Source organism: Carlito syrichta, unplaced genomic scaffold (assembly GCF_000164805.1).
Source record: "Carlito syrichta isolate Samal-C Ts95f unplaced genomic scaffold, Tarsius_syrichta-2.0.1 Scaffold288890, whole genome shotgun sequence".
Lineage (NCBI taxonomy): Eukaryota > Metazoa > Chordata > Mammalia > Primates > Tarsiidae > Carlito > Carlito syrichta.
The window spans coordinates 106477-122056 of record NW_007232986.1 but is presented as its reverse complement, the minus strand read 5'-3'; positions in this window follow the sequence as shown (position 1 = coordinate 122056).

Genomic DNA, 15580 nt, shown 5'->3' with positions numbered 1-15580 from the left:
GAACATTTTTCGTGATGGGGAATGTACTACTTCTAAGGACAACCTATTTCGTTGTTGGATCATATGAAATAGGAAAAAGTCCTGTGTTGAGGGGAAGTTTGATTTCTACCCCTTGGGCTGCCATCTAGACTTTGAACACATAAACCAAGACTTACACAACATACACATGGTCATTCTTTGTATATTGAAGACAAATCAATACATTAGTCTTCTAGAGTTCTCTCGTATTCCAGCTAAGCATACTTAATGCCTTCAAACATTTTTCCTATGGTGGGTTGTAGTTGAAATTCATTAATTTACCAGTAGTAGAAACCGAATCAGGTCGGTTTGAACATAAGGAGGAATTCACTCTGTCCAAACATTCCTGCACGTAATTTAGTCTCAAATGGTTTATGCTATCCCTTAAAATGTAGTATTAGGACTGAACACATACTCTAGACACAGATTTCTATGAATGTGGCTTTGGCTTGCATTAACACTGCTGCATTGACTTGGGTTGTGTTTGCAGGCCATCAGGTCTCCTCTGTTATACTCTTGGGCAATTAATTTTTAAAAGGTAAATGGAGGGTGGTACGTGAGTGAAATTAAAAAAGAACAGTGTGTGGTCATTATTCAGATTATTCTGATTTTGATTCTGCTTTCTACTATATTGGCTGTCTTCCTGCCATCAATTAATAGACATGGCTTCTCTTCCTTACTCCAAGTAATTGATGGAAAAAAAAACAGATAAACTGACCAGGGTCAAGTACAAAGTCTTTTGATCTAGGTTGAACTAGCAATGCCTCTTTGAATACAGTTATTAAACCCTCTGTGAATTGGTCCAAATGCACAATATCTCAGAATGTGTCTGATGGAGGAGCTGGTTTCTGTAAATATTGATAAGATGCTTTAAAAAATCGTTTTCAGAGTCTTCATTATTGTGCCAGTGATTCATTAAGAACATGGAATTCTCTGTGTAGGTGTGCCTGCGTGGGAGGGTATCATCTTATGATACTGTCTAAGACACACTGGAAAACACTGAGCTAATTCTATGATCATGAGGCATGTAAGTTTCCAATCTGTTCCACTGGAATTTAAATGAGTGGCTTTCTCAAGTGTTCTGCTGTTATCGTGATACACTAACCCTTAGCATGCCTGTGTTCTTCTAGTCAATTAGTGCTATCAAACAGGAAAGAAGGAGAGAGAGTCAGGAACTGAGCCACACGGTTGAAGACCAGTGAGGGTCCAGGTTGACCGGGAGACTTCAGAAGCATGAGATCCCAGGTCTTAAAGTGGCCCAAACATGAAGTTGAAGAATGAGAGACAAAGTTTGAATCACATGTTGAGTCAATTTACCAGTGAAGCTCTAGAAGGCAAACTCAAGCATGGAGGCCTGGACAATCAGCTGGTGTCATCGTGAACTGGGTTTTTCCAATTAAAGTCTTGTGACATTGGCTCCACACTACCCAAGTGGACACTGGACCTGTTCCTGACATTCAGAGAGTAAGGAAGCTTCTTTCTCTTCACTACCTGCTAATATTATGTTGTCTACTGCAGCAGGGTCTAGACTTTCTTTGTCTTTCTAAACTAGGATGAAAACCATAACACTTTTGATTGTCTTTAGGATAAACCACAGCTTTGATGACTTTGGGCTTTTAAGCCTTTGACATGCATATTTTTTCTACCTTATTTTTCTAGTCATTTTTGGTTTTCTGTTCCATCTTCTATCTCTAACACGTTTACATATTTTTAGTCTTTGACATGTTCTGCATACTTATTATTAGCACCTACATTTGTTACTGGACTTGGTCAAACAGTAATATTCTATAGCTTCATTTATTTGTAAAATGGAAGTATTTCTGAAAAATGCATTTTATTAAATTGAATATTTTTGACATCCACAGGGAGCTTGAAATGTACCAGAACTTCCCAAGGATCTTTTTCTTAAATGCTTTAGTAAGTCATGTAACCTCTGATTTGACAATTTTATAAGTCTGTAGATACAGTTTTCCTAAATTATGGTCAATCGGAGTCAGTAAACACTGCATTTCAAAGTCTATCAAGCAGCAGAGTATCTGACCCGTTGGCCAGAATTAATCGATGTGATTTCAGGAGGGTGTTCAACTTTACAGTATGATTTAAGATTGGCACTTACTAAATTAAATGAGATCACTGTATAACTAGTCATAGCACAAGGTTAACTCTTAGTGTGTGATGTGCATGATAGAATAATGAGCCTATGGTAGCCCACATGGTACTTTCTATTGTTGTCTTTAACATCACTTATTCATCCAGCAAACATCGAGTTTAGACTATTCTGGAAGCTGGGTACACAAACGCCCCTGGTTTAATTCACATCACACAACGACTTAGAATAATTCACTACCAGGGACCCAGTCCTAAATTCCTGCAACCATGTTAATTGCTAACTAGGTGGGAATTAAGATTGACACAGTTGAGGGATTGAGCAGTCTACAGGCGTTCTAGAGTCAAGCTGAAAAGAAGTGAGGGCCTGCCCAACTGCAGTTCCCGGCCATTGCCATGTTTCTGTTTCTTTTTCTTTTTTTTTTCTTTTGAGTTGGAGTCTCACTCTGTCACCTAGGCTGGAGAGCAGTGGCACACTGGAGTGCGGTGGCCACTGCAGCCTCGACCTTATGGGCTCAGGTGATCCTTTCACCTCAGCTTTCCAAGTAGCTGGAATTACAGGCACGCGCCACCATGCCTGGGTAATTTTTTGATTTACTGTAGAGACGAGGTCTCACCAAGTTGCCCAGACTGGTCTTGAACTCCTGGACTCAGGCAATCCTCTCACCTCGGCCTCCCAAAGTGCTGGGATTACAAGCTTGAGCCACTGCACCCGGGTGGCCATGTTTCTAATCTTCTGGATCATGGGGATTTCCTGGTTCTCGCTTGGGCTGGGAACCTCAAGGATGTTCGAACTCAAGCAGGGGGGGTCTTTCCTTGGACATGAAATGGCCAAGAATCAACAGTGAGTCTGTGGAAAGTGACACGTTTAAGTCCAATTCTGGCCACGGCTTAGTAGCCAGAAAGATGAGAAGAACAGATAACATTTATTGTGCACTCCCTGTGTGCCAGATACTGTTCTGAGCATTTTGCATACATTGATTCCTTCAGTCCTTATAACACCCTTATATGTCAATTCTGTTATAATGCCTGTCTTATAAATGGGGCTTCTGAGGCACAGAGAGGTTAAGTATTTTACCCAAGGCTGCACAGCCTGTAAATGACAGGACCGGGGTCTGGCTTATCTAGCCCATACCTTGGTGATCACATGGCTCAAGTGTGGTAACAGCTGGTGGACAGCCTCTTGGCTTTGTGGCGCTACACAGGTGGAGGTGTCATGAGGCACTGCTGCAAATCAACGTCGGGATTGCAGACTCGCTAACCCACACAGATGCTCTTGATTTACCCAGTAATAACTTAATCAAATGATTTATGCATACCATCTCCTGTTGGAACAAGTATATGGCAACTTAGTTCTGGTGTGCTATGAAACAGAGATGTTAAAAATCCAAATGACTTGCGGTGGGGGGGAAACAGATTTTACCCTGGGAACGGGGAGATAGAAAAACCTCAGGTTCGAGGGACCTCACGGGTTCCCTGGTCAGAATCCGCCCCCCTCCCCACCCCATTGTACACTTGACTATCTCCCACATTCCCATAAATCTGAGTGCCCTGGGTGTCTGGATAATGAATTAGAGATGGATATTGATGGATGAGTACCTGCAAGACAAGACCTGCAAAAAGTGATTCATTAACCCAGGTAACCCTTTATAGCTAAAAATATCAAAGCTGGGGTTATCTTTCCAAAACACAAATCGGGCCATTTGTCTCCTCTGCTTAAAACTCATTAATGGCTCTCCTTTACCCACAGGGTAAATTCCTAATGCCATGCCCGGCTCAGAGCCCTTCCAGGGTTGACCCTTCCCAGCTGCCCCTGGGGGCCTTACATGCCTCACATTCCTCCGAGCTTTCCCCTCCCTCCTCTGCACCTCTGCACCTCCTGGTCTCTCTAACCACCCGGGGCTCCTATTCCTTCAGTCCCAGCTCAGTCTGCCTCCCAAGGAAGGTCCTGTCTCAGACCAGTGCTGAGACAGCCAAAGCATCAGGCCTAGCCCAGGCGAGAACCAGGAAATCCTCATGATCCAGAAGATTAGAAACATGGCCATGGGCAGGAACTGGAGCTGGACAGACAGGCCCTCATTGGGCTGTCCTGGGGTGGAGACCCACCGAAAAGAGGAGGGGAAGCTGAGATCTTCACCTCTTTGCCCGGGGCCTCCTGAGGAGAGCTAGTCCTCCACTGTCACCTCCATTGTCACTCGCTGGGTTCACGCTGTCATGAGGCTGGGTCGGTCCCAAAGACACTGGAGAGGGGAGGAAACCCCATACCTGGCTGGGCGGAGAGCTCACTGGTTTTGGAGTAAAATCTTCAGATTTTGTAACTGCTACAGAGCTAAAACAAGTGAAGATGCAACAACCCAACAGAGGCAGAGACTCTCACCTCAACACTGAGGGCTCCAGGGCAGGGAGGGCTCCTTGTTATTTCCTGGACCCCTTCATTTCGTGATGACATGTACTGAGAGCCCATTGGATGGTTCTTCAGTACACAGAACACGGGCCATGACGGTGAAATAAAGACCCCCAAGGATGTGCTGGTAGATTTCCTACGAGGTGCCCATTTGGCAGTTCATATTTTTGTTCACTTGCCTGTGCCATCCACAATTCAGGTCTGTGTGTCCCAGACTTCGTGCTCCAGCGTGGGCATGCAAGGGGGAAAGACAACCCTTGCCTTCCAGGAATCCCAGGACCGCTGGGGAGAGACATGGAGCTTGTTACTGGGGAACCGGCCTGGAAGGCACGAAGGCATTGCGGCCAACTCACCCTGGGTGGCATTGAGGGCGGCGCAGACCCTCATCAGGGAAGCTGGGAGGCTTCTCGTCACAGGGGTTCACCCTGAGACCTTGCTGTCTTCCCTCTCCTGGCCCGGTTCTTGTCTTCCCATCCCACTGTCTCAGACTCCATTTCTCTTTAAGGATCTACCTTAGCTTCCAGCTCCTCCTCCAGCATTCAGCTGTCTCTCTTCCCTGAATTTCTACAGTCATAGTGGCATTAACTAAGTGCTTGAATCAATTGTTGTGTTTGGCTCCCCCCACCCCACCATTAGATTGGAAATGACTTGAGCATTAGGGTTACCGCATACTTTACTTCTTCTGCAATGCTTAGCACATAGCCCAACAAATATTCGGCGTTGGTGAAAAAATGCAGGGCCGGGCTTGGTGGCTCAGCCTGTCATCCCAGCATTTTGGGAGGCTGCGGCGAGTGGATTACCTGAGCCTGTGGGTTCGAGACTAGCCTGAGCAACTTGGTCTCTACAATAAGTCAAAAATTAGCTGGACATGGTTGCACATGCCTGTACTTCCAGCTACTTGGGAGGCTGAGGCAGACAGATCGCCGGAGCCCAGCAAGTCGACGCTGGGGTGGCCAGGAATGTGCCACTGCACTCCAGCCTGGGCGATGACAAAGTGAGACTCCAACTCAAAAAAAAAAAAAAATGAGGAAGGAATTATCCCTCTCTCTTTTCTCTTTCCTCATTCCCTCGAGCCCTCATCTCTCTTCCATTCTCTCTGCTTCTTTCCCTCTACTTTCCCCTCTCTTCCCTCCTCCCTCCTTCCCTCCCCCCCCTTTCTCCCCTCTCTCCACCTCCCCCCTTCCACCTCTCCAGGATTTCAGCAGGAAAACCATACAGACTGGACTGAGGAACTGCGAGTCCTCTTTTTGCCTTGTCCAGGAAAGTCTCGCTGGGGAAGCCCTTAGGAGGTTGGAAGGATGCATTTTGCAGATGGAGAGCAAAATCAGGCTGCGGGCTTTTGGAGGAGGCAAAATTATAATCTGCATTTCTCTGTGGAGTGAGAAGTCTGTAATTTAGGATTTTGCCTAATTGCTGTTTAGCGTTCCCGGGACTGCTTTGCTTCAGGCAGGCGTGTGTTTGTGGGAGAGGTGCACTATTAATGGCTCTGAAGCTCCGTCCAGCCGTGCTTTAAGGTAAGATGACTCAGATAAAGAGCAGGTCAGTCCTGGAGTTCTGCTTTTTCTCAGGAGTACAAGTTTGGTCAGCAACGAGGAGAGGGAGCAGTGCTGGCACCATTGGGGTCCCCACACACACTTGAAGCAGCATCTTTGGTCTGTGGCTGCTCCCGTTTCAGCTCTGAGCAGCTGGTAACCAGAAACCAGGCGATACCAGAGACATGCATGCTGGCTCTGCAGCCGTGGGCTCTCCTGGCCCACGTGCTCGGGGCTGCAAGACTCTCTGTTTCTCATTTGCACCCTGTGGACACTTTGGAAAGTTACCTACTTCCTTGAAAATTATTTTCAAGTGTCCCTAAGTGGAAGAGATAATGGTGAGCAGGCTGCCTGTGCCTGGAGAGGGATTGCTGGGATTTCTACTTGGATTCAGACTCTACCAGACCCAGCCTGTACTGTCTCCCTCCGAGTTGGGGTTGTCACCAGTAATTAATTTTTTTAAGAGCACATTAAAGGACCAGAAGTTGTGGCCATTTTTATCTATCACGGGCAAACACTTTGGCAAATGCAAAACAAATGCACTTTTCATTCAACTTTTTTTTATAGCTGGCAACTCCTTGTGGTTTGTGTTAAGGCCACAGATGTCAAAGCCACAGGGAGTAGTTTCAGGTGGGGCAAGGGCCAAGCTCAGAGCAGAATGCTCTCCAAAGGCCCTCTTTCCAGGGCCAGTGCTCGATTAGGATTGCTTCGCATCTGGCCAGACTTTGCACACAGGCCCAGCCTGTCTGAAATAGACATCCAGGACATCTTCAAAGAGACAAGCACACACTGGAATTGACTGCCGAAGAGTACAGGGCTACACACAGAACAGGGGCTACTGGGGTGTGTGTGTGTTGTCTGAGTGTGTATGTGTGATATGTGGGGGGGGTGTTATGGGGTCTTTGTGTGGTATGATTTTGGTGTGTATGTGATGTGTACAGTTTATGTGGTATATATGATGACATGTGTGCAGTGTGTGTGGTGTGAGGGGTGTGGTGCGCGTGATGTGGTTTGTGTAGTGTATGTGGTGTTTTGTATGTGTGGTGTGGTATGTGTGTATGTGTGTGGTGTGTGTTATGTGTGTATATGTGTGATGTGTGTGGTGTGTGTGGTGTGGTACGTGTGTGGTGTGTATGTGTGTAAGGTGTGGTTTATGTATATATGCTCATGTGTGGTGTGTTTGTGTGTGTTGGTGACAGGAAAGGAGTCCTGTCGAGAACCGGCTCCCTCAATATTGCAGAATAATGACAACAGTGACTGTCTTGATTGCTGTCTACACACCGGATACTTAGCATCCATTACCTTATTTGAATCTTCAAAACAATTCTACAAAGTATCACTCCCACTTCTATAAATGAAGCGACTGAGACTCCGATAATGGCCTAGTTTGCTAGGCCTGCTGGTAACAAAGTACCACAAACTAGGTGACTTGGGACAGCAGAAATGTATATTCTGTCATGGTTCTGGAAGCCAGAAGTCAGAAACCAGGGTGCCAGCAGGGCCCTGTCTGCACTGGTCCTCTGAATGGAATCTTCCCTTGCTTTCTCCTGGCTCTTGGTGGTGACTGTCAACCCTTGGTTCTCTTTGGTTTGCAACTGCATCACTTCAACCTCTGTCACCAGGTGGCATTCTCTTCTCTGTGTGTCTTGGTGTCTGTGTCTTCTTTTCTTATAAGAACACCAGTCATGCTAACTTAAAAACCCACCCCTCTCTGGTAAGACCTTATCTACTTAACAAATTAGATCTCAATGACCCAGTTTCCAAATATGGCCACTTTCTAAAGGACTGAGGATTACCTAATAAACATATCTTTTTGGGAAACAACTCAAGCCATCAAACACAAACAATATGTTTTGCTCAAGGTAACATTGCCTGCAAGTGGCAAGAAAATTCAAACCCCAGTACTGTCTCCAAAACTCCTATTCTTCCTTATACACTGATTTATACAATTGCATCCATTGACATGTGTGATTTAATCAGGTTTATTTTAGCTTAGTTCTGTATTTTCTTGTGCACACACCCCCTTTACAACCCGTTACTGGTATCTGCAATAGGGAGTTTAGTAGGAAGATGGAAATCCAGGGCTGAGAAACTGAGTCAGACTCAGAAATCAAGGCTTGGCATGGTGGTGCACATCTATAATCCTAGCACTTTGGAAGGCCAAGGCAGGAGATCACTTGAGCCAGGAATTTGAGATCAGCCTGGGCAACATAGCAAGACCCTGTCACTACCAAAAAAAAAAAAGTTGGGTGTGGTGGCTCATGCCTGTGGTCCTGAGCTATGATTGCACCATTGTACTCCAGCCTGGGTGAGAGAGTAAGACCCTGTCGCTAAAAAAATAAAATAAACAAATCAAATGAAGTAGTTCAAACAGAGAGAACTGAACTGGACATAGGAATTAGTTATTGAAGGGCTGAGGGACCCCAAAAGGGAGAGAGTGAGAGAGACTGTGACAGAAAATTCGTATGTGGGCAATATGGCAGCTGAGGTGCCTTGAAAAACCTCCCTTAGATAAAGGGAAAGAAAAGAAAATCATTAAAGCCCCCAAATGACATAAGAGAAGACCAAAGTTGTTGTTTGTTCCATAAGCATTGGCCACCCATGATGGGCTTGACCTTAGGCTCTAAGAAGCTATGCCCCTGGTGGCAGAGGATACAGCCCAGGACTACATAAGAGGGAATGTCAGACCTGAGATAGCCACAAAAAGCCACACCACTGAAGAGAACAATTCCTGAACTAGAAAAAACTACCAGACAGAGGAACAATAAGAATACCTACTTGTTTAGGTTTTAGCTCTTTAACAAGTGAAAAAAAAAGTCTCCCATGAAACGACTCCCAAGTCTCTCAGGAAATAGATTGTCCCTCTTTATTTTCATTCTGACTCTTCCTGATGGAGAGAGCTCTTTACTTATACTTGGTAGGAGGAAACTTCCTATCCAGAAGAAAATAGGTTACTTGTTTGATAAAAGGAAGATCCAGAAAATAAAAGTTTTTGAGTGTTTTTAGTTGTTTTTGCTTGCTTGCTTTTGTTGTTGTTGTTTGTTTAGAGCATTTCTGAGCTAGTTTTTCACACTTCTTGTAGATGCTTATTTTTCTTGATGGAAAGGAATATGAGGAGTTACAAAAAGAGAGAGAAAAATATTAATCGTAAAGGGAGTGTGTTGCTCCTATATCTCTACTTCCCATAGTTGAAGAGTGAGAAAGCTGGTGAATAAGCCCAAGTTCCAGGCAGCTTCTTTAAGCTGTCCCCTTGACAGGCGCCTGAACCCTTGTTTTGACTTCAGGGAGATATGACAAGAAACTCTTGGCTTATCGTTAATGCCAGCAGCTTATACTAAGAGTTGACTTTGAGTATTTCAGTGATGTCTTATGGAATCTGAATTAGCCCATCAAAAAAAAATGTTTAGTAGTGTTTTCCTGCAAGGAACACTGACGTACTTACAACAAGGCATTCTTGGCAGGTAATGTGAAGTCAGACGGAGCTCCTGCCTTTGGCCCATGGTTCTAATTAATAAACTTCTAATAGCATCATAGCTACAACCTTGAGGATTTCCATCTCCCACCTAGGCTAGTAAATTGATCTCTTAGAAACAAGCTATGAACACAATTTTAAATTTAAATGATATGTCACTCAGATCGAACATGCCTCCAGTCACAATATTAGCTCAAATGAAGGACATACTGAATTGGAGATCTGGGTATGTTGGCAGAAGCCTTCGGCCTAATCAAAAAATTTATGGTCAGACAAATTTGCTGGGGAGCCAGACATCTTCTCTAAATCTAGACATACAAGTCATTTAACCGCTGATCCACGGTGTCCCTGAGCTTCCTCGAGGTCAATTAGAGGACCTTATCCATTTAGTTCAGCTTTATGACTTTAACAAATGACTTGCAGTGTTTTTTTTTTTTTCCTCTCTTGGTTACCAGAAGCTAATAAAAGCTTCACGGAGATTTAGAGATAACGAATGAAATCAGGAGTGTTGGATTCCATTCCTACCTGTTCTCGTTCTTGTTTGGAAATTCCACATGCCCAGCTTGGAAACACGCAGTGGAAACCTATCAACATCTAGCCTACACTGATGGGGAAGACACTGAAAGATATGAAGAATGACATAACAAAACGTTCAATGTCTTCTAGTCCACATGGAGCCGGTCACCCATGGGTGCAATAACCTTTCTGGTTCTGCCTCTGAAAACATTCAGTGAAAGTTGGTGACTTGGGTTTTTTTGACAAAGAAACGAAGGCAAGGGTTGAAAACAGGCAGAGCTTTAAGGCTGTAAGAGTGGCAGCTTTCTGACCAAATTCCAACAAAAATAGTTATTGGCTCTCTCTCTTTTTTTTTTTAAGGCAGCAAGAGAACATAGATCCAAAATTCTGTGTAATCCATTCAACTAAGACCATAACAACAACAGTTCCATAGTACAGTTTATGTTATTCTTGGCAGGGCTCAGATATCTCAGGTGACATCAAAGGTGACTGTATAGATATATATACAGTGAAGTCAGCTTATAATTAATTTCTGTTAGATTTACAAATTTAACTGTGAGACTAAGAACACCACAAACAAGTAGAAAGATGCCAGATGACACATGTGAGACCCAAAGTGCTAATTTCCTGAATGCACAAATAGTTCTTAAAAGTTAATGAAAAGATAAATGACCAAATGGAATAATGGGCTCTTGCATATATTACAAATGTTTTCATCTAATGTGACGTTTAATCTGATTTTATTATTTTTGTGATTTTTCACAGGTTTGTGTTTTGTGTGGTCAAATCTCTATGTCTCTCACCGTTGTGCTTAGAAAGACATTCCTCATTCTGAGGTTCATATATGGATATTTGATTTGGGATTTGGGAGGGCATTAATTTTTAATCCGTCTGTAAAGTTTTCGGTGTGTGGTTAAACACTAAAAATAGACTCACATTTTCCTAAATAATTAGCCAGTTATTCCAGCTCCATTTATCGAGTGGCCCTTCCTTTCCCTACTGAGGTGTGGTGTAACCTTCGTCATATATTACATGCGCATGTGTGCTAAAAATAAAAAAGTCATTTCGGTTGAGTGCCGTGAATTAATCTGAGGCGTTTGCAGAGGTGGTTGGTGTTTGCAACATGTGGTCGTCCTTCCTTTCCTCTCCTCCCCAGAGACTGAAAACAGAGGGAAGGAAGCCAGGGAAACATTAAACAAGGTCTGCTGCTCTGGATAATGTCTACCAAGAAAAAAAAGCAGGCTGAGATTTTATGATTTAAAGACTATTATGCTGCTTCAAGAACTCTGCAAGGGTAACAATAACCGCCATTTATTGGGCACCCACTCTTTGCCAGCTGCTGTTCCCAGCAGTTCCATGATGACGTCACTCCATCCTTATGACCTAACCCTAACCCATGGAACGGGGACCCGTATCGTCACTCTGATTTTAGACATGAGGAAACTGAGACCCAGAGATTCAGCATACCCTTCCCCCAAAGTCATTCAGAAGGACAACCATCTAAAATGTGATTAAGCCAGCTAATCAACAGGACGAGAGGATTGTTACCGTCTTCAAAACAATTCCTTTCAGCAAAGGCATCAAATGTCAACAAACACGTCAAGGAAGGATCCAGCAGGTAGAAAATGAGGAAGCAGCGTTATCTCCTGGGAATGTTCCGGGGATATAAAGGGATCAAGTCCAATGAATTCTGTGGTTCTGAGACATGTGGACCGCTGTCAATCTCCAGGAGTTCATTTAACTCTCGTCTGTTTGCGTCAACGCTTCTCCTTTCCAGGAAAGCAGAGCAAAAGGCTTTTCATCTAACTGGCTTGGGAGGGCAGGGCAGAGCCCTTTTTCCCACAAGATCCGATGGTAGTTTGGGGGATTCTGTGCCTACATCTTTGGAGGTTAGTGACCTCTGAGTGTTTCCGTTATTTATGATTCATTGTTCATCTACCACATGTTTATTGGTGCTTCAAAGGGTCAGTGAGGTGTTAGGCACATAGTATAGCCCTTGGCCTTCACGCAGGACCCAGTCAGGGGGATACAGCCCTAGATCCAGGCCAGGGTGATCACTATGCTGTCATGGGAAGAGCTGCCTTTCTCTAGTGAGGCTCTGTTTACACAAGTCAAGAAGAATCAGGCACTGAATTTGGATCAGGCATCAGGAATCCTGGATTCTTGGGTCTGCTTTGTCACTTCTGATCTTCACAACCATAACCCCATTTTAGCATTTTTTTTTTTTACATTATTTCATCTTATCTTATTTTAAAGCTGTGGAGTACAATTCAAGATCAGTGATACAAATGGCCATTGTACAGGTAAAGTCTGGGCCTCACTTTGGTCCCCACTTTGCCTAGTTTGGATTCTTATCCCCAAAAGAACAATGTTAATACAGCCCTACATGTCTCTGCAGGTCATGACAAACGTCAAGTGCGTGTGAAAGTTTCTTGAGTGTGTCAGTTGCTATGTAGATGCAAAGTTTTACGACTGAAAGGCGACATGCTATCCACTGGTTTGTTTTGTTTCCCAGTGGTTGTGTGTGGTGTGTTTTGTTGTTGTTTTACTGTCTTGGTACTAAGCAGCTGGTTTTCTGGCCCAGACTTAATAGCCAGATGTCTGAAAGTCAGAAGGACACAGCCTCTTTCCCACCCTCACCCCTTGCAACCCCCTCCTGGGGAGTGGGCTGCCTCCCTGTTTTGTCAGTTCAAACCACATCCTGCCCATTTTCACTTTCCATAAGACAGCTCGCGATACTGGTGGTTTTTAGATGTGGCAGGCTTCTTGGTGAGTGATAGCAGAGGTCTAGTTCACAGAAGTGAAAATAATTCATCCAGTGGTTAGCGCGTCAGGTGTGGGCATGGAGTGTACCCCTGCCCCCCACCTTGATCCAAATCCCTGGTCCTCCTTGGGGAGAGGATTTCTGCTCAGCCTCCTGTTTCTACCTCAGCCCGCAGCCTTCTCCTGCATGAGAATTAAGCCAGAAGCAGGAAGGACAGAGGTACCGTGGCCTGAGCCTGAATCTGGTGGGCAGCAATGGTGTAGCCTGCAGTAGCTGGAAAGGATGGCAGCGACCTTCTGGTCATTTTACAGATGAGTAAACTGAGTTCAGGGAGGGTCAGCCGGCTAGAGGCAGAGGCTGGACTGGGACCTGGGTCTCTGGGCTCCTGGCTCAAGTTCATTCTAAGAAGACTGGTTGTACCCAGAGCTGTAATGTAATGACTTGTGGCATCACTGGAATGGTTAGTCCTGGTGGCAGGGCTTGGTCCTGTTTGCTAAGAGTGAGGGCGGGTCCCACGCTGGGCTACCAGATAGCAGATGAAGCCGATACTCAGGATACCAGGCAAGCAGGGACAACAAATAAAATAAACCTTTGGAAAGAATTTGATACTTGGAGAAAGAGAAGAAGAAGGAGAAGGAGAGAAAAACTGTCAGAAGTAGCAGCAGAAGCATTTAATTAGTCATTATGAGAAAATCAGAATTTTTTGGAATTCTTAAACTTACGGTTTGGAAACTTTTTTTTTTGAGTTGGAGTCTCACTCAATCACCCAGGCTAGGGTGCTGTGGCATGCCCATGGTCATCCCAGCATTGACTTGCTGGACTCCAGTGATCCTTCCGTCTCAGCCTTCCAGCTAGCCAGAACCACAGGAGCATGCTACCATGCCTGGCTAATTTTTGATTTATTGTAGAGACGAGATCTTGCCAAGTTGCCTGGGCTGGTCTCGAACCCCTGAGCCCAGGCAATATTCTCTCCTCGGCCTCCCAAAGTGCTGGGATTACAGGCTAAGCTACTGAACCCAATCTGGAAACATTTTATTTCTTAGATGCATGATGGCATACACCACAATCTTTTGAGTGTTCACAGGGGGCCAGCAAAGGTGACGGGAGCGCTATGGCATAAAGGGAGACCTAGGCTGTCAGAGTTCAAGAGACAGACTCAAGCCCAGTCAGAGCGGTAAGGGTCCCCGAGTGTGGAACCCAAAGCCCCACGATGTCCCGTGGGCAGCTCAAGCCAGCAGGCACACAGAACCTCTGTCTCTGGGCATCTTTCTGGAAGGCTCTGAAGGCTGCAGTAGCTCTGACCACAGGAAACATGGATTTTCAGAGACGTCTCCCCCAGGGACTTCTACCTGGAATAATGCTTATCACAAGGTTGAGGGCTTTCCTTATCTTTCAAGGGCATGAGATGACCTATAAATTCTTAACTTATTAACTAGGTTTCTTGTTCTCACTGGGAATTAAAAGCTGAATGAAACTCTAGTGTGGGCATGTGAGCAGCTCACTGTGCCCCAGAGCTGCACGTTGTGGGTCTCCAGGTCCGTGGCCTGTAACTGTGGTCTCTGGAGGAGTGGTTCCAGCCCTTAGCCTGGGTAGGAAAGAAGTCTGTGTGGAGAGAGCTGCTGTCAGAGCAGGCCCCTGGGAGCAAAACCCAGCACCTGGAAGGGCCTCGTCCCAGGCCTGCCCCGGCTCAGGGTCTGAGCTAATTACAGCTCTGTTGTGGGGAGAGTCGCCCTGTGTCAGTTTAACGGACAGCCCAGATAAGAGGCGCTGGGCGGGGTCACGCAGGTTGCACAATAAACCACTCTGCCAACTGAGGGAACAGACAAGCCTTTTCCAACCTCTACGGTCACAAACGAATTTCCTTTATGGCTGCATTCTCCGCCATCTCCTCTCCATCTCCTATTTTTAGTTTTCAGGTTGGTCTTAACTAGGTTTCTGTTTGTGCGTGAGTGAGGTATGGAGGATGGTGGGTGATTTTCCCTTTTACTCATTCAAGCATCAGCCTGGTGTCTGCTGTCTGGCCTGCATCTTCCTTTCCGTGTTCAAGATGTGCCTGGGGCTTGTTATACACTGTTGACCAGGGTCGGGCGCCCATAAGGCAAGGCCAATCCCATCGTGTTGAGAGGATGAGCTTGGTCATGTCGCAGATGGTGAATTCAGTGCTGTGGCGCTTTCAAGCGGATTCACGAAGGCTTCTGCTCACTCGAGAAGGAATATTCTCTGACAGCTGCGTCCCCAAACTCATACCCAACAACCTGCCAGTTTGGTCCTCATCCTGCCATGAAAGTTTCCCCAAGGAAGATCAATTAGCCTTCCTCTCCATTGGACCCCACCTGCCGCCCTCATTCCAGCACCATCTGCACACACTGTCCTGTGCAACTGCTGTTCATTCATTCCGTCTCCATTACAGTCGTCTGTCCGGGCAGCAAGAGTAAGATTTCACAGGAGCATTGAAGACCTACAAAGTGTTTGTAATTGACTATGAGCTAATTCAGCCACGTGATCTTGAGTGACATAGGAGTTTCTAGTGCCTCTGTCTCATCCATGGAGGTATTATAAGTTTCAAGGCAGTGTCAGGACCACTGAGGGCAGGTGGCAACAATTTTCTTTTCCTTCCTTCCTTCCTTCCTTCCATCTTTCCTTCCTTCCATCCCTTCCTACCTTCCTTCCATCCCTTCCTACCTTTCTTTCTTTCTTTCTTTCTCTTTCTATAGACAGGTTCTTACTCTGTCACTCAGGCTGGAGTTCAGTGGTGCAATCATAGCTCA